The sequence below is a fragment of the Notamacropus eugenii genome, chromosome 1, assembly GCF_028372415.1.
Source record: "Notamacropus eugenii isolate mMacEug1 chromosome 1, mMacEug1.pri_v2, whole genome shotgun sequence".
NCBI classification, from domain to species: domain Eukaryota; kingdom Metazoa; phylum Chordata; class Mammalia; order Diprotodontia; family Macropodidae; genus Notamacropus; species Notamacropus eugenii.
In genome coordinates this window covers 187,553,877-187,576,481 of record NC_092872.1, presented here as the reverse complement: position 1 = coordinate 187,576,481, position 22,605 = coordinate 187,553,877, and the positions used below count along the sequence as shown (strand labels likewise).

The 22,605-nt window shown below is 39.2% G+C and overlaps 1 protein-coding gene across 20 annotated transcripts in view; it reads right to left on the bottom strand.

Moving 5' to 3' along the window:
* Positions 1-21,522, bottom strand: part of ADD3 (adducin 3) — a 168,236-nt gene extending 146,714 nt beyond the window's left edge. For 6 of the 20 annotated variants that reach the window (XM_072621945.1, XM_072621880.1, XM_072622023.1 and 3 more), the window contains exon 1: positions 21,316-21,521. The gene's annotated coding sequence lies outside the window, so the exon portion shown is untranslated. Of the gene's footprint in view, positions 1-19,170; positions 19,250-19,376; positions 19,614-20,605; positions 20,685-21,315 lie in introns of those variants that run through there. The other 14 variants (XM_072621937.1, XM_072621999.1, XM_072622031.1 and 11 more) reach the window with 9 other exon arrangements.
* Positions 21,523-22,605: the final 1,083 nt, after the last annotated feature.

The following is a 22,605-nucleotide window of genomic DNA, read 5'->3' as shown; positions in this document are numbered from 1 at the left end:
CAACAGAGGGAAGGTACTACAATTGAGACGGAATAGGAAAAGCTTCCTGTAGAAGGTGGAATTTTTGCTTTGAATGAGTCAAGAGAAGCCAGGAGGTGAAGATAGGGAGGAAGAGGAATTGCAGGCAGAGGAGAGTCAGTGAAATGGCCAGAATCTGAAGACAGAATGTCTTGTGGGAGTAATAACAAAGCAAGAAGGCCAATGTCACTGGATCCCAGAATGGGGGATGGGGGAATGGGTAAGCCAGGTGCATCACGTCTCACTCCACTTCCAGCTGCACTCCAGGCACCTTTGCCCTCCACCACCTAGCCCATTTCAGCTTCTTTTTAGGTGTTGTCTTCCCCAGTAATACTAATCCCTACCTGAACATGCACACAAGCAGCTAAGCAAGTGCTGTTGGGAAAGTGTCCCACTTCCCACCCCCATTCCCCACCAAAAAAACTAAAACCATCTCCTTCACCTATATTACCTCTGACTACAGTAGGTGTTTCTTGATCCCCCCCCCCCCAAAAAAAGGGGTCGTGACCAATGAGTGAGAGCCAACCTTCTCCCCTTTTAATTGTGGGTAACACAAAGTAAGCTGCATAGAACGGGTAGGCATGGATGGATTGCAAACATGCACTACAGACTTTATTACAGAATCTTTCTCATCAAATCTACCTTATGAACTTATCTCTAATAAGGGCAATATCATCTTTCTACTCGGTGTTCTTACCTTTTACATCTACTCAGTTGCCAAAGCTGGTCATTTCTATCTTCACAAACACTCTCTCATCTGTCTCTATTCACATAATAACCACTACTCTAGTTTAGTTCATCCCCTCTTATCTTGACTTTTGCACTAGCCTCCTAATTTTTCTTCTTGCCTCCAATCCAATTCCCATACAATTGCTAAAGTGCTTTAAGCATAGGTCTGATTATTCAGTAAGCTACAATTGCTACCTTTTGATCAAATATTATTTCATGCTTATCTCATCCTTTAAAAACTTCTGTTAAGGTAACATAATTAATTTTTAAAATAGTACATATTACTTCCACCAGTTACAAAACACTGTGACTCAAACTTATGTCATACTTGTTCTTGATAATGCAGATTTGAAGCTAAGAACTTTGGTCAAACAAAACAAGCATGGTACTAGTACCTATATATAATCTCCTAATTCTAGAATTCTTTAGATTTCCTTTAATAAAAGAATTTATGTGAAGTTTGGGTTCAGTCAAAGGGTCACACTTGAGAACCTAGAGGGAGGTTCCCCTGAGGCCACAGGTTTCCTCTCCTCCCCCTGGTCTAGAATTTCTATTGAAGCCAAATCTAATACCATGTTCTTCCCTTACCTAATTTGCATACAAATTATTACTGTATTGGATTTTCTATAAATTTACATTGCCAAAGCACCTAATATAAATTTTGGCTCTGTTGACTCTCCCATAAATGTATCTTTGTACCATTTAATTTTAATAATTTCAGGGGCAAACTGGTAAACTCATCAAAAAGGAAACTGTAATATGTCACAATGATTTTATATAAGCAGTGCAGATAATATTGGATTTAGCATACAGGTAATCATATACTGATGTCAATACTCTTTTATTCTATTCTGAAGGGGGAAAAAAACAAAGTAAGAAAGGAAACATACTTTTGGAAACAGAAAGTCTATTATTCAGACAAAATGATGACTTTTAAACCAATGCTAAATGTACACAAATTCAAAGATTTTTGTGGTGAGTGATGGAGACTCACAGTTAACAAATAGAAAACTATTTTGTGAAAAGAATAGGCATTATGAGAGATGGAAATAAAGAAAATTATGATCGTATAAATTAATTTTGAAATTCTTGAGCTCCAGTTGTGGAACACTTGGTGATAGCAAAATCAAAGGTCTGAGCAACCCTATGTGTAACTGAGGTGATAGGTCATCAGAATGTAACAGACTGATGAAGGAAGGCTAAGGGATGTGAGGAAACATTAATATGTCCTAATATGTGTGAACTCCTGTAAGAACACAGCATTTATTATTAGCACAAGTAATATCACTGAGTTATAAAGCCCTTTAAGTACTATTACACTATTTTATAGAAGAGGAAACTGAAATACAGAGATTAGGGTGGCTTGTCCAGGATCACACAGATACTATGTGGTGGAATTAGGATTTGAACTCAAGTCTTCTGATTCTCAGTTTAGAGCTCTGTTATACTATAATCTCTGATAGTTGAAATAATGCCTCTGAGTATCAAAATGAAAATTTTGACTTTTCATTATCTACTAAAAACAAAATCAACAAGAACTGATCAGGATATATTGTTCTTCCACATAGAAAAGTTCCCACCCACTGAGACATTCTTCATTTATGGATAAAATTAGAAATGACTTTCCATGGCAGCTACAAACTGGAAATCATGGTAGGAAAGAAAAGGGTGTGGCTAAAGCACACTTTCTTGGCCCTAATATATATTAGATTCACTTATACAAAGTCCCTAATTTTTTGTAGGTTCTAGTCTTCTAAAAAGAGTTATTCCTTATTAATTCTTTGTATAAGTCTTCTACAATGAAAGTTCAGTAATAAGGTTTTTCCTACACTTTCACTCAACCCCAAATACTGACGCAACACTACTAGCTGTATAATTTAGCTTGGCAACTATAGGTTCCTTCACTCTCCAGGAGGCCAACAGGGCTATAACCAATTCAGTCAACCAGAGGTCAAAGCTCTCTAATGTTGTTCACAGTATTATGTCCTTAGTAATCCAGATATAGTCTCTTCTCTTAAAAAAAAACTTTCCTTCTAATCAAAGATACAAAGCAAAGAAACATATAGTCAACATAAATCTGTGCTACAGCAATCAGGTGAATTGTAAAGACAAAGTAAGTTCTAAAGGGTTCAATATCATAACCTTTTAAAAAAGTGTCTTTGGACGCAGATATACTTTGAATGACAAAATATTAAGGGGGAGGGGGATAAATGTAGTCAAAAATTAGAAAGTGGAAATGAATCCTCTATATTTTCAGTAATAGGCAATCAGAACAAGGAGGGGGAAAAATCTTTACTTCTTTAGAATCAGTCAACCAGCATTTATTATCACCTACTATGTGCCAGTACCATGACAAGCACCGGAGATACAAAGAAAGGCAAACAACAACCACAGACCCTGCTCTAAAGGAGTTCATAGTCTAATGGAGAAGACAATATGTAAACAACTATGTGCAAACCATCTATACACAAGATAAATATAAAGGGATATCTATGGCTACTCATCACTACAAAGACAAACCTCATTATCATTTCTGTCTAGTTGAAGTTAAATTATTCAACTAACTGTCTTTTCAGGAAAACCAAACTAAATCAAGTATGATGGGAGAAGAGCAGTACTCTAAAATAAGTTCTACCTGAGCTGTCTTAACAGGTTTTTTGCTTTTGTTTGTTTCAATGTGTGCTTGAAAAGGGTGGCAACAGATAACACTGTGCTTTAGATATAAAAGCAAGCCACTCTCTCCCTGAATAGACAAATGTCTCAGGACCAAGAAACTGCACTTAGGAATGCAAATAAATACTAGATTTTTCAAGACAGATTTTAACACTTATCAAAAGCATATAAATATGCAGGAACAGATCTATATCTCACTGAAGTAATATTTATCCTAATTATTTTAGGAACAATTTAAACCTGGAAATATTGAAAAGCCAGGCTTCTGTTGTTCCATAAAGGAAGGAGGATAGAAAGAGTTCAGAGAAAGATTCACAATGAACTGATATTACATATAATGAAGCAAAGAAAAAAAGGAAAAAACTGCCAAAACATTTCTTTAACTTCTCTAAGGAGATTTTTGCTATCCTTGATCATCCCATTGTTTTTTGGAAAGGCTCTGTCCACTGCCAAGAGCCCACTGCTTCAAACAGAATTAAAACATTGTACTGCAAGAGTTGACAACTTCCTGGAGTGATGAGGCCCTCTTCTCAATTACCGTATATACACAGAGAGGAAGAACTTTCCTGATCTTGCCTTTTATTAGTCCATTCACAGGATCTTAGACAATAAAACCTCATTTTCATAGGGCACATTGGCAGAATTCCAGTTGTAAATCACTATAATGTGTACTAGCCTTGTTCCGCAATAGAATCATAGTATCTTGGAGCTGAAAAGGACCTTAGAGATTCTCTAGTTCACTTCTCTCAATTAGAAATGAAAATGATGTCCAGAGGGGTGAGATAATCCAAGGCAGGTGACACTGTGGGCAGAAAGGAGATCTTGGAGTCAAGGAAAATCAGTTTGATTTCTGATGCTTATTAACTATATAAAGTGGGGGTGGGGGAGAAATCAATGTTTGTCTAAGTTTCCTCATCTGTAAAATGAGAACAATAAATAGTGCCTGTCTTGCAGAGTCACTACAAAGGTCAAATGAGTTAACATATGTAAAATACTCTGCAAACCTTAAAGCATCATATAAATTTTATATATATATATATAAATAATTTTCATCATTATTACACAATTTGGTTTCATATTTGTTAAATATCCTTGCTGCTTAAAATAATATTACACATACAGCAAATAATGAAAACTGATAGCAATATAGAATAAATAATAAAAATCAGAAAAAAGTTACAATCTATCTGAAGGAAGAGAGAAATAACTATAGTATAGTGCAAAAAGTACTGTATGGGGGGAGGGGGAAGCCTATGGGTTCTAATCCTGCTTCTGCCACTAACTCACCACATGACCGTCAGCACATAAACTGTCTGGGTCTCTCATTTGTTGAAGTAAGTAACTGGATCGAATGACTTCTGAGGTCTCTTCTAGCACTAAGTTCATGATCCTGTGATTTAACATCCCAAGACCTTGGACAAGTCACTTTGTGCCACTAAGGCCTTAGTTTCTATACCTATAAAATAAGGTATTTGGACTAAAATGATCTCTAATATCTCTTCCAATGCTACATTCTATGATTCTAGGTTACTATAATCTTCCTAGGCCTAGACATTTTAGGAAGAAGACGGTGGGACTGCTTTAAGAAGAGAACAAAGAAGTCATGAGTAAGGACTCCAGCTACTGATAGCTTCATCATGTGAGACAGGGGCGAAGGAGGAGAAAGTGGCAGAAGGCACCTGAGTAAGATGAGGAAAGAGGGAGGACAGAGTTCACAGTGATGACCTCAATTTTCCCCTCACAGAATATGAGGCAGGGTTCTCAACTGAGAGAGTAGGGGAGAGGGAAGCATGGGAAGTTGAGGAGTGATAAAATTTTGTAAGAGTCACTATGGTGAGTGGGATAGTGACTTGAAAAGGAGGTACAGTAGGACTGCCTGGCAGTGAGGGCTCAGTTGAGGTTACGTAACAAATTTGTAATGAAACCAGTCAGAACAGTTGCATGATTTTCTCTACTTTCCTTCAGCAGCATGTGCATAGGAGTAAATGTGGGGGTGATCCAAGGCTGGGTGATAAGGGGGCTAAGGGATTCAAGAGAGGGGGGTGATGCAGAGTTGAACTGGCTCCCTAAGGAAGGGGAGATAGGAATAACAGACGAGAGTGACTAGATAGCTAAGGAAAAAGATTTAAAACATATAAAAGAAACAACGAAGTTTACTGTGCTTTTATCTTGAGCAAATTCTGCTACATTGGCAAGTTCTTTACAACTATAGATGAAAAGATATTACCAAAACTACGTCATGAGGCATAACTACCACCTAGCACAATTGCAGTTCTCTTGAAAACAGAGGAGTTCTGAAGTTGTTTTGCTTGCAAAGAATAATCCCAGAGATGGAACTGGGAGAGAATACAATAGCTTTTCTCAAGTACACTCACTTATTACAAACTACTAAACAAGGAAAGAAGTAACGGGAACAAAGGGGAAAAGTAGCTATACTAAATGATTCAGTGTAAGAATGTTTACAAACTATTTGCAACTTGCTACAGGAGAATGTTACTCCTGTTAAGAAAACATAATGTGCTCTGAAAACATCTCAGAATATAGCTTTGCACCAATTCAATCATCAAATATAGAGCCAAGTAGAAACCATATCCCTGAGAATGGAAGCCTTACTTGCTAAACACTTGAATCTTACTGAGCAGCAATAACATTGACCAAACACCATCTTTATAAGCAAAAATTGAGGAGATTAAAAATGCAAGTTAGTCCCTAAAACAAAAGTAGTCAACTTAAGGTTGAAAAATTATTCTGATACCTTCTCAATCACTATTTCTCCCTTGTGCTACTCCACAGAAGACACATAAGCTCCATTTACAAAAGACTATACATATGCCAAGCAACTAGACTTTACAATAATTGAAAACTTTAGAATAACATGCTATTTTTCATATGTAACAATAATGTTACTGATCTATAATCAAGAGGTCCAGAACTTTGAATTACTTTTTTAGAATGGGAATTTGTATTCCCTTACCCAGTCCCTACATTGTGAGCAAATCTCATATTAATAAGTTAACTTTTACGATGAGTTGGGGTCCAGCAACTAGAAATTCACAAGAGGTAAGGACCACTAATCAAAAGTAGCATTTCCTTATTAAGTACCATGCTTCTACTCTCAGAATTTACCAAGTACTCTTTAGCCCAGAAAGAAGCATACTCAATTGACTAAAAAAAAAAAACCTACGGCCAGCTTCTCCAAGCGAATAATAGTATTTCACAAAACCATTTAAATAGAAATGTTTAGCTCTCACAAGAATGTAAAATACACTCCCCTTCACAGGTCAAACATCTATACTTCTAATCATTCATAAAATACCTTCAGCTCTCCCTACCACTATTACTACTGAGGACAGACTCTACAATCACTATTGAAAACCCTCTCCAAAAAAATGTACTAAAAATGTACTGCTCAATTTACCCAAGTAGCACCCAATTACTCCTTCACAGAAGAGTATCTAGAAAGAAAAAAGCAAGTAAAATGTATATTCTTTTAAAAATTCTAAACACTAGTTATATAGAAGTTATCACTTGCTATTTTTGTGTCTAACTTTAAAAATAAGGAATTAATTGGTGTACTGGAACCATCTATGATTTTTGACTGCCTAAAAGCAGTCAAATATTTTCCCCCCCTTTTAATGATGATTTCATATTTGCTACGTTGTTGCTTTCTGTGGAACTCTCCACTTTCCCAAACATTCCAGCAAGTACTGGATTTGCTTAGTCCTAGTCGTCATGTGTCTAGAACTCATGCTGGCAAATACAATTAAAATTAAGCAGGCAGTAATTCCATTTGGCAGTACAATCACTTCAAATTTTACAAATGAAGTAGGGTCTAATCCATCCAGTATTTGGCAATTTTTTTATATACACATATACATATATGCACATCTACACATTTACACACACACACACAGACACACACACACCTTGAGTTTCTTTTGAGCTATTTCAATTCTTCTGTGCTCATAGAGCACAGCACCTTCTCTGATGATGGCATGCCATGCTTTGTGGTCCTGTGCCCATTTCTCCCATGTCACACAATTCCAAAGTTCTTAAGAGAGACTTTGAGAGTGTCCTGTATTGCTTTTTCTGACCACCATGTCAGCACTTGCCTTGTGTGAGTTCTCCATAAAACAGATGTTCTTGCAAGCGTACATTTGGCATTCAAACAACGTGACCAGCTGCGCACACGTACATGTGTGTGTATTAGAGCATTCTGGGTTCATACTTGTCTGAACAGTCACACTTGGACATATTGTAACTTGACTGTAGCATAGTGATGTCATTTTGATCTTCTTCAAGAAGAAAGGACAACAACCAAACCAAAATCAATTTGGTCAACAGCTCTTCCAGAAAACTCAGGTACTGCACAATTTAGAGCTGATCATTCATCTGTTTCCCTAGAAATGCAGAGAGCTAATATCCAGCCGAATGCCAGGAACTTGACTGGAAGAATGAGCAAACAAAAAAAAGAATCCTACCATAAAGAGTTATAGGGCTAGTGATAGGGAATCTCAAGACTCAAATCCCGAAGAACTGAATGTCTCCAAAACATTTCTAATCAAAACAAGAGAAGAACAGCCTAAGTAAGTCAAAATAGTTTAAAAGGAGTTTTAAAAAAAGATTTTAAAATCTAAATGAGAGGGCTAGAGGAAAAAACTGGAAAAGAAATGAGAGCTACAGACAGAAGATTCAGAAAGTGAATTAACACATTAGAACAAGAAGACAAAAAGTTGCCCTAGAAAATAACTCCCTGAAAATTAGCATTGACCAAATGGAAGCTAACAATACTATGAGTCAAGAAACATTAAAACAAAGTCAAAAGCCTGGGCGGGGAGAGGGACACAGAAGAAAATAAATGATAACTTGTTGCAAAAAACAACTGATCTGAAAAAAATCAGAGATTTATCTAAGAATCACTGAACTATGAAAGCCACAACAATAACAAAAACCCAAGACATCACATTCCAAAAATTCTTTTAAGAAACTTTTCTAGATCTCTTAGAACTAGAGAGCAAAGAAGATAAATAGAATACTGGTTCTCTGCTAAAAGAAACACCCAAATATAAACTCCCATGAATATTATAGGAAAAAAAAGCCAGAACTTCTAGGTCAAAGGCAAAAAAGTATTACAAGCAGTCAAGAAGAAAAAAAGTCAAATACAGAGGAGTCACAGTCAAAATCACACAAGATTTAAAGGCATCACAATGAAGGAGAGAAGAGCTTAGAACATATTCTATAATACAAAAGGCTTAAAACCAAGAATAACTTGCACAGCAAAACTGAACACAATATAATCTTTGGGAGGGGAAGGAGACAATGAATCTTTAATAAAAGATGACTTCCAAACATTCCCGATTAAGAAAAACAAGACCAGAGATAAACAGAAACTTTGAAATATAACCCAAGAGTCAAGAGAAACAAAAACGGTAAACAGTGAGCAATCATAAGGGAATAAGACTAGTTTTCATTTACATAGGGAGATGATACACATATCCCATCAGAACTCTTATCATCACCAGGGATGTATTTCTGATTATTTTAAAAGAAGAATGGAAAAGGATAAGAAGACAAATACACTAGGAAGAGAAAAAGGAAAGGAAGAATGGGGGACTTATTTCACAAATGGAGTACATAAGCAGAAATCTATACAAAGAAAGAAGAAGGGGTGATGGGAGGGAATAGGTCACACTTCGAACTTCACTTTGCTCTGAAGTGGTCAAAGAAGGGAACAACAGAAATACACACATACAAACCACATACAGGATTACTTTTCACTGTACAGGCTAAAACAATGGAAAGGGGAAAAAAGTAAAAGAATAATAAGAGGACAGATTAAAGGACAGTACTAAAAGTTCCCTGGGTTTTGGATCAATCAATAAGCATTAATTAAATGCCTATGATGTGCCAGGCACTGGGTTAAGCACTGGGGATACAAAAAGAGGCAAAAGACAGTTCCAGCCCTTAGGGAGTTTACAATCTAATTAAGGAGACAACAAACAAATATATACAAAGTGAACTATATACAGGGTAAGTAGGAAATAATTAAAAGAGGGAAGGCACTGGAATTAAGAGGGGTTGGGGAAAGCTTCCTGTAAAAGTGGGATTTTAGTTGGGGCTTAAAGGAAGCTTGCTTTCTTTTTTCCCCTCCCAGATCAATTATTTTTCATAAGAAGCCATTCTTTGCCTCATTTCTTATTAAGCCTTAATCACTGAATGGCCACTGCTTCAGTCAACATGAGACTTGTTAAAGGCCTTAGCTTGAAAGTGCCAAGGTTCCCCACTGCATCCTGGGCCATCTCCAATTGCCCTGATCTATATTTGGACACTGGACCCAGATCACTCCAGAAGAGAAAGTGAGGATGGGGACTACGCACAGCCCTCTCTCACTTAAATCCAATTCACTTGCAAGTCATGGCATCACCTCCCTGATGTTGAGGTCCTCTTTGAGAACAAAAGACAAACAACAGCAGTAGTCAGTTGAGGAGGGAGAGCATTCCAGATATGGGAGACAAACACAGAAAATGCCCAGAGTCATTATATATTACATAGCTATTAGTTATATAAAATATATTTTTTATTTGCATATGTATATGTATGTAAACAAATGCATGACTGTATATCTGGACACATATTCATGTGTGTGTATATATATATAGGTACATGTATATATGTATTAACTACTTGATATCAACTACCATGTGAAATAAAAACTGCATATAGATTCATGGGTAATTAGAGCTAGAGGGGATTTTAGAGATAATCTAATCCAAACCCCACGCCCTTCATTTTATAGGAAGCTCAGAAAGGTTAAGTGATTTGCCCCAGAGCACACTGACAATTAATGGCAGATACACAAAGCCAGGTAGGTCTCCTTTTACTATACCAGGTTGCCATCCACCAAGCAATTTGTTTCTCAAGATCCTCCCTTCTAATGTCAAATAAGTATTATGTTCTTATTTAGTACTAAAATATTCCTGCATTACCATGCCTCTGTTCTCTAGTAGTTGGCAAAAGGATCCCAATTTATTTACTGCATGGGGGGCTGGCAAGCTTCATCTACAGAAAGCTAAGACTACTGTCTTCAACATTCACTAATGCCTAAAAACTTGAACACTTTAACCAAGATTTAAGAAATGTAGGAATGAACCTACTTTATATAGTACTTATTACCCCAAATGGAGGGCAAACATTTTCTACTTTCATACAGAGGGTCTAGTTTTGTAATTAATGCCAATTTAAAAAAATCCAGATTCCCAGGGTTTTCAAAACTTATCAAATCTCTTTTGAATGTTAGGTTTTGCTTTCTTAATAGAGAAGAACAAGAATCACAACATTTTAGAGATAGAAGACACCTTTGGTCATCCTTATTTCTCTTTTCCCTCAAATTTTCCATCCCTGTCCCTGAGGTTTTGATCCACTTATATCAATTAGATAGAAATTCTTCAAATAAAGTGGTAGTGGTTTCTACTTCATTAGAACTCTTTAAAAAAAACATGTTGTATAATCATTTTAGGGGATTTTTGTAGAGGATTTTCTATAGTGGTAGTGATTGGTCAAAATGACCTATAAGCACCCCTTTTATGAAATAAAGATAAAGCTCATACATTTTTATATAGTCTATATACATAACACAGGGCTGAGAACAGAGTGTGTGCTTACTAAATATTCTGTGGTTAAAAGAAATTTCTCATGGATATTTTAATGTTAGAAGATCATTTTCAAAAAGGAATATTCACATTAACAGAACAGAATAATTATATATGATTAGCTACTATCATGGGAAGGAAAACAAAAGTAACCAGACTATTAAAGATGATCTAGCTCAACTTCATTTTACAGATGAAGAAACCCAGATCCAAAAGTCAACCATGTACATGAAGACCACAAAGTCAATTATTATGCTTCTGTTTCAGAAATCACTGTTTAGTATATTCCTACTACAGCCTTTCCCTCTATTTCTCAAAACTACATTTTATATTACCTTAGGGGGAGTTCTCCATCATCCCTGCTTGATTTTCATAGCTACCCTATGCCCTGTCATCCAATATAACTTCAAGCAATCAAATACAGACTACTTAAATATCACTGTTTTATGTCTTCAAGGCTTCTTAAAGACAACTTGGCCCTAAAAAGATGGCCTGCTAAAAAACACAAACCATAAGGGAAAGAAAAGCCAAATAATATTTTAACATAAGCACCATTTGCTAAATGACTTTTCCTTCTAAGCCAAGATTCCTCTTTTGTCTCTCCCTATCAACCCCAGTGCACACATACTTCCTCTGATATTAAAAACACTAATTTTATTGAATGTTCTTTCTCTATGCATTAACATGACAATTGAGGTCAAAAGAAGCATTGCAACTTAACAGTTGCTAGCTCTGACTTACATAGGATTAAAAGTAATACGCTCTTTAAAGAGAGTCTTGGAAGAGCTTGATCCTAACATATACTTCCTTAGCTGCTTAAGAACATTTTTGATCAGAGTACTGCATAAATCCCATCTCTTTCTGTAGGTTTCAGGCATTTTAGAAGATCAAAAGAAGAGAATATGACAATAATAGCATAGCAAATGGGAAAAATAAATGTTTTCATTATGCCTTTGTAAGTATGGCCCATTATCAAGGAACTTCATAGAAACACTGCATAGAGATTTAAGGGTGCACACCATGTCCCCAAGCTACTGAAAACACCAGCAGTTTTACAAACTTACTCTTTCAACATTGTTGAAATTCCAGCTCCCTTAGCTGGGCAACCAACATCAGGAACAATAATATCCTTGAACAATATCCCTTACTGGCATACAATTCCCACTTACAGAAAATGAATTTAATGAATAACCCTAAATTTAGTGTAGTTCAATTTAACTCATATTAGGACTCAATTCAGATGCCTATATGTAGTATGACTGTGTAAATGTCATACAAAAGTTGTTCTAGCATATTTAGAAAGTAGACAAAGTCATCTTCACACTAAGTTTAAACTTAAAAAAAAACCTGTAAGTGTTCAACTGGGTACTTCTTACTACTTCCTACTTGTTAGACAATTTTGGAAATTAAATTCATCTGCTTCAGGCCTCAGGGATATTTTTTGATAAGTTTCTGTTTGAAAGCAATAATCATATCATATTTATATGCAACTCATTTCTATAGTGCTTGAAGGTTTATAAAACACTTCTCACAACAGCCCTGTCAGATAAAAATACTTGTATTACCGATCCTCATTTTAAAGATGAGAAATGAAATCCCGAGGTAATGTCACTCTCCATGTCTGTGATTGCTAAGTAATTGGTAGACCTATCCCATTCCAAACCCAAGTCTTCAGATTCCAAATCTAGAGTGCTTTTTTAAAAAAAATCAATACAATAAAGCTACCATAGTTGCATCTGAGTACCTGAACATTTGGCAAGGCCTGAAAACTGTTCCCTGTGTTACTGTCTACTACAAATCTTCACTATACCACATGATTTTACTTATCACAAAATAAACACATGCCAGAGAAAATAAATCTGACATTTAAAAATATGTACATTCATAAAACTAAAACTTAGTATCTCTTTTTCCTTGCCCCACAGCTCATCATTCCAATAACTGGAATCTACCTCTATTTCTGACTCTACCTAGAGTTCAAAAATTAACGTAGATTTTTTAAATTTCCAAATTTACAGTGTCTGGCACATAGTAGGCACTTAAATATTTGTTGACTTACAAAGGAAGAATAGCTTAGTCATTAGGAGAATCTATTAAGGACAGTTTACAAGATTGGGTGTAACTGAACAGCACTTTATTAACCACTCAAATAAAAGCTTTGAGTTCCATCAAATCTCAAGTGAAATTTTTACCTTTGGCATTCATCTCATTTTCTTTACAACCTCATTTCTTATAAGTATTAAGTGAACTTACTTCCTAGAGATCTTTTTACATTTAAATGCCAGTCTTCCTCTTCTGCCATACTTGAAGGATTCACTGTTTCATTAGAGTGGATATACTCTTTTCAGCAATGAAGCTTACAATCCTACTCTATGCCTCAGTAAATGAATGGTCTCTTCATGAGTTTCTATACCAGAAAAAAAATTCATTACCTGGTGGTCAACTTTGTGGTGATGAACCCAGACTACATCGAAGAGTACAAAATCTGGAGGGTCCTAACAATATAGAAAGGCTTCAGGTCGCTGCTATTGGCTGAAGACCCACTAAATTTTGAGAGGTTGAGTCTTAAGATTTTTTTTAAATTTTTTTTTTTTATCCTAAAAGCTCTTCCTCATTTAACATTAAATAATATTCTGTTCTTCCAATTCTGTCACATTGATTGTACACTTGACATGGTTGTAAATCTCTTAACTAGAATGTAAGTAAGCTCAAGGGCAGAGATTGTTTTATACAGTATTGGATCACATGCAGTTCTTTAACATAAGGTTTGGCACACAATAAATGTTCACTCTTTGTAAAGACAATGAATTTCAAGGGAACAATTTCTAAGTATCATTTAAGATAATTTGCTAATACTATGAAACATAAATGAAGTAACTGAGCTACTACAACTTCTACCCATTCTTAATCCAAAATCCACAGTAATATACAAGGATCACTGCTATAATACAGAATTGGGGCTATCTTGAATTCTGACCAAAATAATTTAACTGGAAGTATCCAAAGGACTTTATGAGTCTCACCCTATACATACCATAGCATGAACTTCAAAACAAGGATACATTGGATTAATAGGCAAAACAGTGCGAAGGAAGGTGTGCTGAATTGGGCATCAGAGAATCTGAGTTCAACTCCTGAGTAATTACCACCAGCCGTGTGTTCTTATCCTCTAGAACTCAATTTCCTCCTTCCTAAAATAACAGGGCTGGAAAAGCTGGCCTCTAAGACTCTTTCCATCTCCAGTATTCTATAAGCCCATGAAGATATAATACCTTAGGACATTCAGTTTGAATTTTCAACAGTTATAATTCTTGTGGATATTATAGATTGAGACATACAACAGAAAAGTATCACTCTCACATTGGAGTCTGCAGTTACTAATTTCGTATGTATGCGATATGATGAGCACAAGCTGTGGATATTATGTCTTCTCTGGATTCCTACTTTAACCAAGAGTTCTTTGCCTGAATAACAATGAAGATATTTAATTGTACTAAATTGTCCACTCAAATGTGTCATATTAACCTGAAAACTACACTTAATTTCATATATACTAACAAACAGACTGGCACAAGAAACAAAAATGATGTAACCCAATGTCAACAACTGTGTAAGGAAACAGGCACTTGAATACATTACAGGCAGGACTGAAGACTGGTTCCATTATTTTGGAAAACAATGTAACATTATGGAAATAAGGATCACAAACTTGATCAAACATTTTGATCAAATTGGGGAATCCAAGGGAACTCCTGGTATGGGAACTCCTTAAATTGGTTGCATATCAAAACCAGTCTACAACTTTTTATAAGATAAAGAGTTATTTAATTACAGCAATATGAGATTGAATGACTTGCTCAGGGTCACACTGCAAGTGGGAGGGGTGGTATTTAAGTCCAGATCTTTTTGACTGCCACTTTATTCACTGCTCCATTCCGATAGGATTTAAGAATGATAAATACTATAGAAGGAGAAAAGTTACCTACCTCCACAAAAATATTCACAGCATAACTATTCTATCCGTAATAGAAAAAAATTTGAAACATCCTGTATGTTCAACTGTGACTAATACTGGTATGATAAAATTATTTGAGCATAAAATATGTATGAAAAGATGCTAACAAGAGATGCAGCCAATCTGACCTTTGGAGGGAGTATGTACACAGATGAAATAAGAGATTCCTCTTCCATTCATTCTAAATTTTTCCAAAAATGAAAACCAAGCCAGAGGCAGCTGAATTTCAGCCAGACTTGGACGCGGATACATTCTGAGGCTCATTTGTTAATTCACTTGGTTGTCCTATGTTAGATGCTAAGAGGCTTGTGCAAGATTTCACTCATTATTTTATGTTTATTTTGTTGACGATTAAGTTTACGATAAAATGTCCAACTATATTTAATTTCGTTTATAATTAATTTGTTCTACATGCCAATTATCCTGTTGAGACAGCAACACATTGAAATCTACATCATCACTAGTTATTCCAAAGAATTTAAATGGTTTAGGACACAAGCAATAATAAAGTACATTGTTTTGGTTTTGTGTTAAAATATAAAGAAAGGAGAAATTAGGAGGCAGGTAGTGTTGTATAAAAAAGTTTTAAGAAAATGCAATCTTTTGCTAACAGGGCATTAGCAACTACAACTTTTACACACTGAATCAATGAAAAAACAAAGTAACAACATGGAATCAGCATATGCTTCGAAAAAGCTTGATTCTAGAGGCAACTAGATGGTACAGTGGATAGAGCATGGGCCCTGAAATCTGCATGATCTGAGCTCAAATCAGGCTTTAGACACTTACTAGATATGTGGCCATGGGCAAGTCACTTAACCCTGATTGCCTACAAAAGTACTTGATTCTAGAGGGCACAGTGCCCACTGGGTATGGGTGTGGCATATTATTAGACTAACTAATAGCAGTGGCTTTTATTATTATCATTAAAACGTTTAATATGCTCAAGACTAAACCCTAGCCAACACAATGACAGGATACCCTCCATCCCCACAAATACTAATACCATCTTCTTCTTTCTCACTCTGGTCTTTCATACCTTTTATAATCTATACTGAGCTTGAAAACCACCATACCTGGCAATCATCAATTGTCATCTCTTTGCTTCAGGAGAGTGGCTGTTGAGTAAGTTCCCCTAAACCTCACTTTTCCTTTAATTGTTGGGAAAATAATTATAAATTTTGTTGGGAAAACAAAATAAAGTGAATAGTGCAGGAAGTGCCAAAAAAAAAAAAGACTAAACCCTTCCATCATTCTATCTACACACAGACTGTCTCTTATCTAAACATCATTTTCCAAAATCAAAAGTGAATTCACTTAATGCAGATACATAAATCATTGTGAGAGATTTAGCTTTAATCTTCCACCTGAGTAGTGTGTTTAAAAAGGCAAATAATACCTGACCATAGAAATCATTTATATGCTGTACAGGAAATTCCTACTTTGAGTGAGGGTTGGATTAGACAACCTCTAACACTCCAACAGGTCCTCTGGGTAGAAGACCAGGAGTCTTTTGCATATCATAGAAAGGCTTTCCTGGGCTTTTTAGTACTCTCTTTGGCCTATCAATAGTGGTGACAGAGTCTCTTTATCTCCCAGGTAAGCATGACACCTTTCCTTAAAAAGACAAGCTATCACTGATAGGATGATACTATGGTTACCCAGAATTCCACACCCATTCTATATTGCTTCAAGTCATTTCAGTGGGATCTAAGGACTTTTCTTTTGCTTACACTATTTTGCATTGCCCCTGGGGAGTGTTCAGAGTGTGGTAGTCCTCTTAATGTAAGAAAAAAATGGCAGGTTAACAAATAGCTTTAAAAACAGAAGCCTGGCTACATTCTGAATCCATATTCCACTTTTCTATTCAGTCTTATTTGGCTTTTTGACTCATGAAACCATTTACACCAGATATGAGCCTTACCACGGTCAGCAGAACACAAAAGCTGGGTGGTCACCATTTGTTACAGAGCTTTAGTTTAGTCAGGGACATTGCTGGATGCATGTCATAGTCTATTAGTGTGTCAAATGGCACTATGGTTTTGATTAAATATTTGATAATTCAATCCAGTGTCTACTGGCACTCTCCCACACCTCATACTCTTCTGAGCTAAATACTGTAGGAACAAGTGGTTAAAATTAGCAATGAGTTAGAAAACCTACACTTTTTCCATTTTCTTTAGCGAGTCAATCATTTCTGTTTAAGTCTACATGCTATAAAAATTCTTTTAGGACAAGGAAACACTTATCTTACACATATTACATTTTCCTAGGTCATATATTCCTAATTTATATTTAAGAACACAATAAAAAAGCACCTTTTAAAGCTGGTTATTTTGGTTTCTTTTAAACAAATTATCTAACAAGAAAAAAGCCCAACAACAAATTATCTAACAGCGTTAGATAACTGAGTACATTAGATAACAATGTACAGTAAAATATATCGGCCAGAGTTAGAGTAAGGAAGGTCTGGGTTCAAGTTCTAATGCCCCCAGGGAAAGTTACTTAACCTATCAATGCCTCAAGCAACTAAGATTCAGAGTTAGTTGAGCAGCCAATCTGACCTTTGGAGGGAGTATGTACACAGATGAAATAAGAGATTCCTCTTCCATTCAAAACACACTTAAAAAATATTAAAAACTAGCCATCATGCGAGCCCCAGTACTTAGTAACTGACACATTTTAATATTTGTTTTAATATTTGAAAAATGATTTAAGTACATTGTCTCATTTTATCCTCACAACAGCAGTGAGGTAAGTAATATAGGTGAAACTATCCTCTTTTACAGATGAAAAAAAAAAACTGATTGAATTGCTCTTAGTCACAAGACTAGAAATGTTAGAGAAGACGCAAACTCAGGTTTGTCCAGCTCCACAGTCCCGCGTATTCAATTCTATACCATGCTTTGTTTAGAAGTTAACAATGAAATCTTCAGAAAGTTGAAAAACAATTTTTTTTTAAATTAACCTATCTGTCTGGCTATCCCTTCCCTACTACACACGATTAAACAAACATTCACTTGCTTTAACAAGAAAAAGTGAATTTTCTATCAGTTCAAGATTTTGAGGCAAACATTTCTATTAGAACTATAAAAGTAAACTGAATCCGAAATAAGAATAAAGTGAGACTGGTTCCCAGGCCATCATCTCATCTTCAAGAGAATAGTCGGGATTGAGCAAAGTATTTCAAAAAGATTTATTCTTCCGCTAAATCAGAACGCTACCCAAGAAGTTGGCTCCAGTGAAATCGAGTTTGCAATGGAACGAGGGAAATCTCCGCCTAACATTAAAGACTATCTCAATAAATGCAGCTATTTTGTAATATTAATTTTAAATGATCACAGAGCATAACCACTGCACCCACCGGCATGGACCCTGCAGGCAGGTACACAGGTGGGCAGCGTTCCCTCACACCCTTTCCATTCCAACCCCAGAAGAGCTTCAGCAATGCGACTCAAGTCAGTCATTTTATTTATACACATTTCAAAGGTGACCTATTTGCAGTCAAATCTCCGCACGGACGGAGCTCACCTGAGGTCATTCCAGGCATTTTAATTAGAGGGGCCCCCCTTGCCCTAGTTGCCCAGACCCTTGCTCTGGATTAGAAACCTGAACGTCCAAGACAACCCAGATCTGCGCTGCCCTCTTCTAGCCATGCTGGGCAGAAAGCGCAGCCTAACTTTGGGCGCCTGGGCTGCCAGTTAAAAGGGGGAAGGCTCCCCACGTTCTCCCCGCACCCCGACACGGCTTCATTTTCTTGCCGAAAAGCACCTTTTGCCTGCAATGGATCCACTCCCCTAAAGCCTCGCCTCCCTCCCGCACGGACTAGAGGGGTTCGAGTCCTCTCCAGGCCCGGGGAGCCCCCCCACCCTGGGGGAGGAGGAACAAGTATTCGTCCCCGAAGCCCACCGTGGGAGGCCCCACAAGTACGCACGAGCCAGCGGGGGGTCCCCTCCCCTGCAGGCACACGCAGCCCCACCCCCCCCGGGCCTCCACCCAGCCCAGCTCAGGTGCTGCGGGGCTCGCGCCGGACCCCGCCAACTCTTTCTCTCCCCCTTCGCCCCCTGTGGGGAGGGGGCGACTTACCTGAGGCCGTAAGGGGGCAACCAATAGGAAGCCAGCTCCGCGGCGCTCGGCCCCGTCCGCACCGCCCCCTCCTCTCGCTTTCGGCCCGACCCCCTGGCAGGGATTTCCCCCTCCCCCCTTTCCCCGCCACTCTCCCACCCCAGCCAACCGCGGCGCGGGAAGAGGGGCTAGGGCACCTCCCCCGCCAGCGCTCCCCTCCGCGTTACCTCGGGGCGCGCAGCCGGCTTTGTGCTTCCCTCCCCGCGCCTCGGCTCCTCGGCCCCGGGCTGCCGAAGCTGCAGCCGCCGGATCCTCCGCCGCCGCCACCGCCCCTCCCCCGGGGAGGGGAGAGCGGGGAGGGGAGGGGCCGGGGAGCGAGTGCGCGCGCCGGGCGCGGATGCCTCTCCAGCAGGAAGCGGAGACACCTGGGGCGCCGCCGCCTCCCTCCTCCTCCTCCTCTTCCTCCTCCTTCTTCTTACGCGGGTTTGTTTTTTTAAAGGCCTCCCTTCCTCTCCTCTCACCCCCCGTCCTAAGCGACCGTTACGGACAGCTCACTCTGGCGGGACCGGCCTCCGCCGCTCGGTTCGCCCGCCCCCTCGGCCTGGCCCCGCCCCCCCTCGGCCTGGCAGGCCCCGCCCCCTCCCTGCGTCTAGGCTCCGGGTGGGGGGATGTGCCTCGGCGGAGCCCCCTCCTCCTCTTCCTTTCCCCTCCCCGTTGGTCGGGCGCGCGTCCGCCCGCTAGTCCGTGGGGCCGAGGCGGCCTGTTTGGGGGCGGGGCCTGGCCGAGGAGGCCGCGGCAGCCCTGGGCGCCCCCTCCTGGCCTGAAGGCTGGGATGCATGCTCCGCCGTCACGTCTCCGCTGGTAGGGCCACCGCGGGGGGCCATCTGCATGCGGGGTACAGGGGCACCGAGGGCCCTCCCCTCCGGGCCCGGGCCCCGCCGGCTGCCCCCGGCGCTGCCGCCCGGCCGGCGGGAGCGGGCATGGCTCCCAGGCTCTGGCCAGGCGCGTGCACTCCGGCAGCGGAGGCAGTCACTGCGGTCCTCCCCTGGGACCTGAGGCCAGGGGCTTCGGGCGGACGGCCTCCCTCCCCGTTCTCAAGCCTCTGCGTTTCTCTGCCCGGTGCGGAGCGCCCGCCACGCAGGGCCCCTCTTTTCCCCTCCCGGACAAGTTACAAGAGCTCCCCGCACCCCCGTAAGGAAGGGAGCTGAGGCAGGGCCACCTTTCAGAGCACCCCTCGGCTGAGCCAAACTTTGTACCCTCGCAGGGGTCCCATCCAGCGATGCCAGGGGTGTGGCTGTGCACGTGACACGGCCACCCAGCCCTGGCAGTCTAGCACACCCCCAGACTCGCACGTCCCTCACTAGCACATGTCTCCCACGCCCCACAAGAGGCACGCCCCTCCCCAGCTCCCTTCTGGCGGTTCTGGTTCCCCCTGGGTCACCTCCAGCGAACGAACCCTGGGCAAACTTCATTCCCCGTCTCCCTGCGATCCCTCGGAAAGCTGACAGTTCTGCCTCTCGTCCCTCTCCCCGTACATCTCTCACCATCCCCCTCATCAACTTCATCTCCTCCCTCTAAAATGTGCTAATGAAGACGTAGTACCCTCTTCTTTCCAACATTAGAAGTGCGGAAAATAAAGCTTGTCTTGACACAAGAAGTGATTTATTTAGCCTTCTCGTTTTCTGACTCCCCCGGACTAGGGCTTCAGGAGTTGAACTGCCATAATTTTCCATCTGCTTAAAGCACACTGTATATATACACCATACCACCATTATTATTTTAAATGCCCTTAAAATGAGGAGTGCTGTCTGTTCTAAAATACCAAGATTCGGAACATGCACATTTCATTTTAGATCCGCAGTGGTTAGAAGAGAGAAATACTGGGAGGGGCTTGAAATGTTCTTGTATTTAAAAAGGAAAAAACGAAAAGCTTTGCTTGCCACAGGGTCAGCCTTTAAAAAAAAAAAGACCAACATAAAAGTGCCCCTAGTGCAGCTGCGATGCACTAATCTTCAAAATGCAGGGTACGTTTATTAGACAAATCTATAAGCCCCCAAAGGAAGACTGATTGGCATAACCCATTTTAAACATGTCTGTTGAGCAGTCCTTCCCATTAACATCCCCCTTCGCACAATTACAAGAGAAAGGAATGAAAGATCTGCTTACCTAACCTCCGCAGGAGGTTGTAAGGTTCCCTGTGTATGTTCGTGTGTGTATGTATGTCTTTCCTTCTTTAGGTGTGGATTCTGCAGTGCTGCACAGGAACACTGCAGCTCCAGCGCTAGTCGCAGCAGCAGCAGCAGCAACTCCTCCAATGCTGCCTGTAGTAAAGTGTGCTACTTAGCCCAGGCTCCACGATTACCATTGGAGCTCACTGGCGGAAAGGAGAGTTCTGTCTTAAAGCTATGACTATTTTTTTCCCTGTAATGTTGCTTCATAAGATGTGGAAAGGGTGGATGTGGAGATTTTTTTGGACTGAGAAAAGTAATACAGCTGTAGGAGGTCAAGGTTAAAATTAAACAGTGATTTAGGCTAAGATTTAGCATGACTCAATGAAACACTGGAAACAGTTTCTAAGAGCCTTGCTAATTTCAAGCACTGAAGGGGCAGGGTGAGAATAGAGACACTTGAACTTCGACTGCTCTGTGTTTGCGGCCAATGTTTAATTTCCTCTCATTACTCTATAATGATGTGGGCATAAAATGAACCTATGTAAGATTAAGTGCATTGTAAAACTCCCATTCATGTATTTGGTAGCAATGGATAAAAGTCCTCTCAACACACACTGTAAGCTTATGTGAGACGCTGAGTAAATGACAATAGTAGGAAATGTGATTGGCAGATTTCAATTTCTGCTCAGTGTTGTTACAACCACATAGTATAAAATGATGTATAGAATTAATAATGGAAGGAGATACGTAATATCAGTATAGAATGAAATTAGGTAAAAACTGCTGCTGCTGGATTATATTTTGTAGCAATTCTAAATATATTCAAAATTAAATAAAGCAAAATAAGATCTCATAGCTGTATTAATTTGCTTTAAAGGAAGGTGATGCTATATTTCAGCTGTTAATGTATACTTGATGATATATGCAACAGTGGTGTGTACTTTTTTTCCAGAATGGCCTTAAGAGTCAGTATGTTGTATTTTAAATTTTGTCCTTAACATTCCTCTAAGACAGGTTTCTCATTTAACTTCTAATATTACTTTCAGGTGGTAAGTGAAGAAGAATGGGTACAAGATAAAAATAGAGCGTTGAAAATTAAAATGCTAAACTTCAGGTTCTGAATCTGCTTCTACTCTTGATATATTGTGTTTATGAGCTACGTGACCTTGGATAAGTCATTTTTATCTTTATGAATCTTCAAGTTCCTCATCTATAAAAAGAGGAGGTTGTAATAGATTACCTTCTGTTCCAGATCCAAAAATCTGTCTTCTCAGAATAACCTATG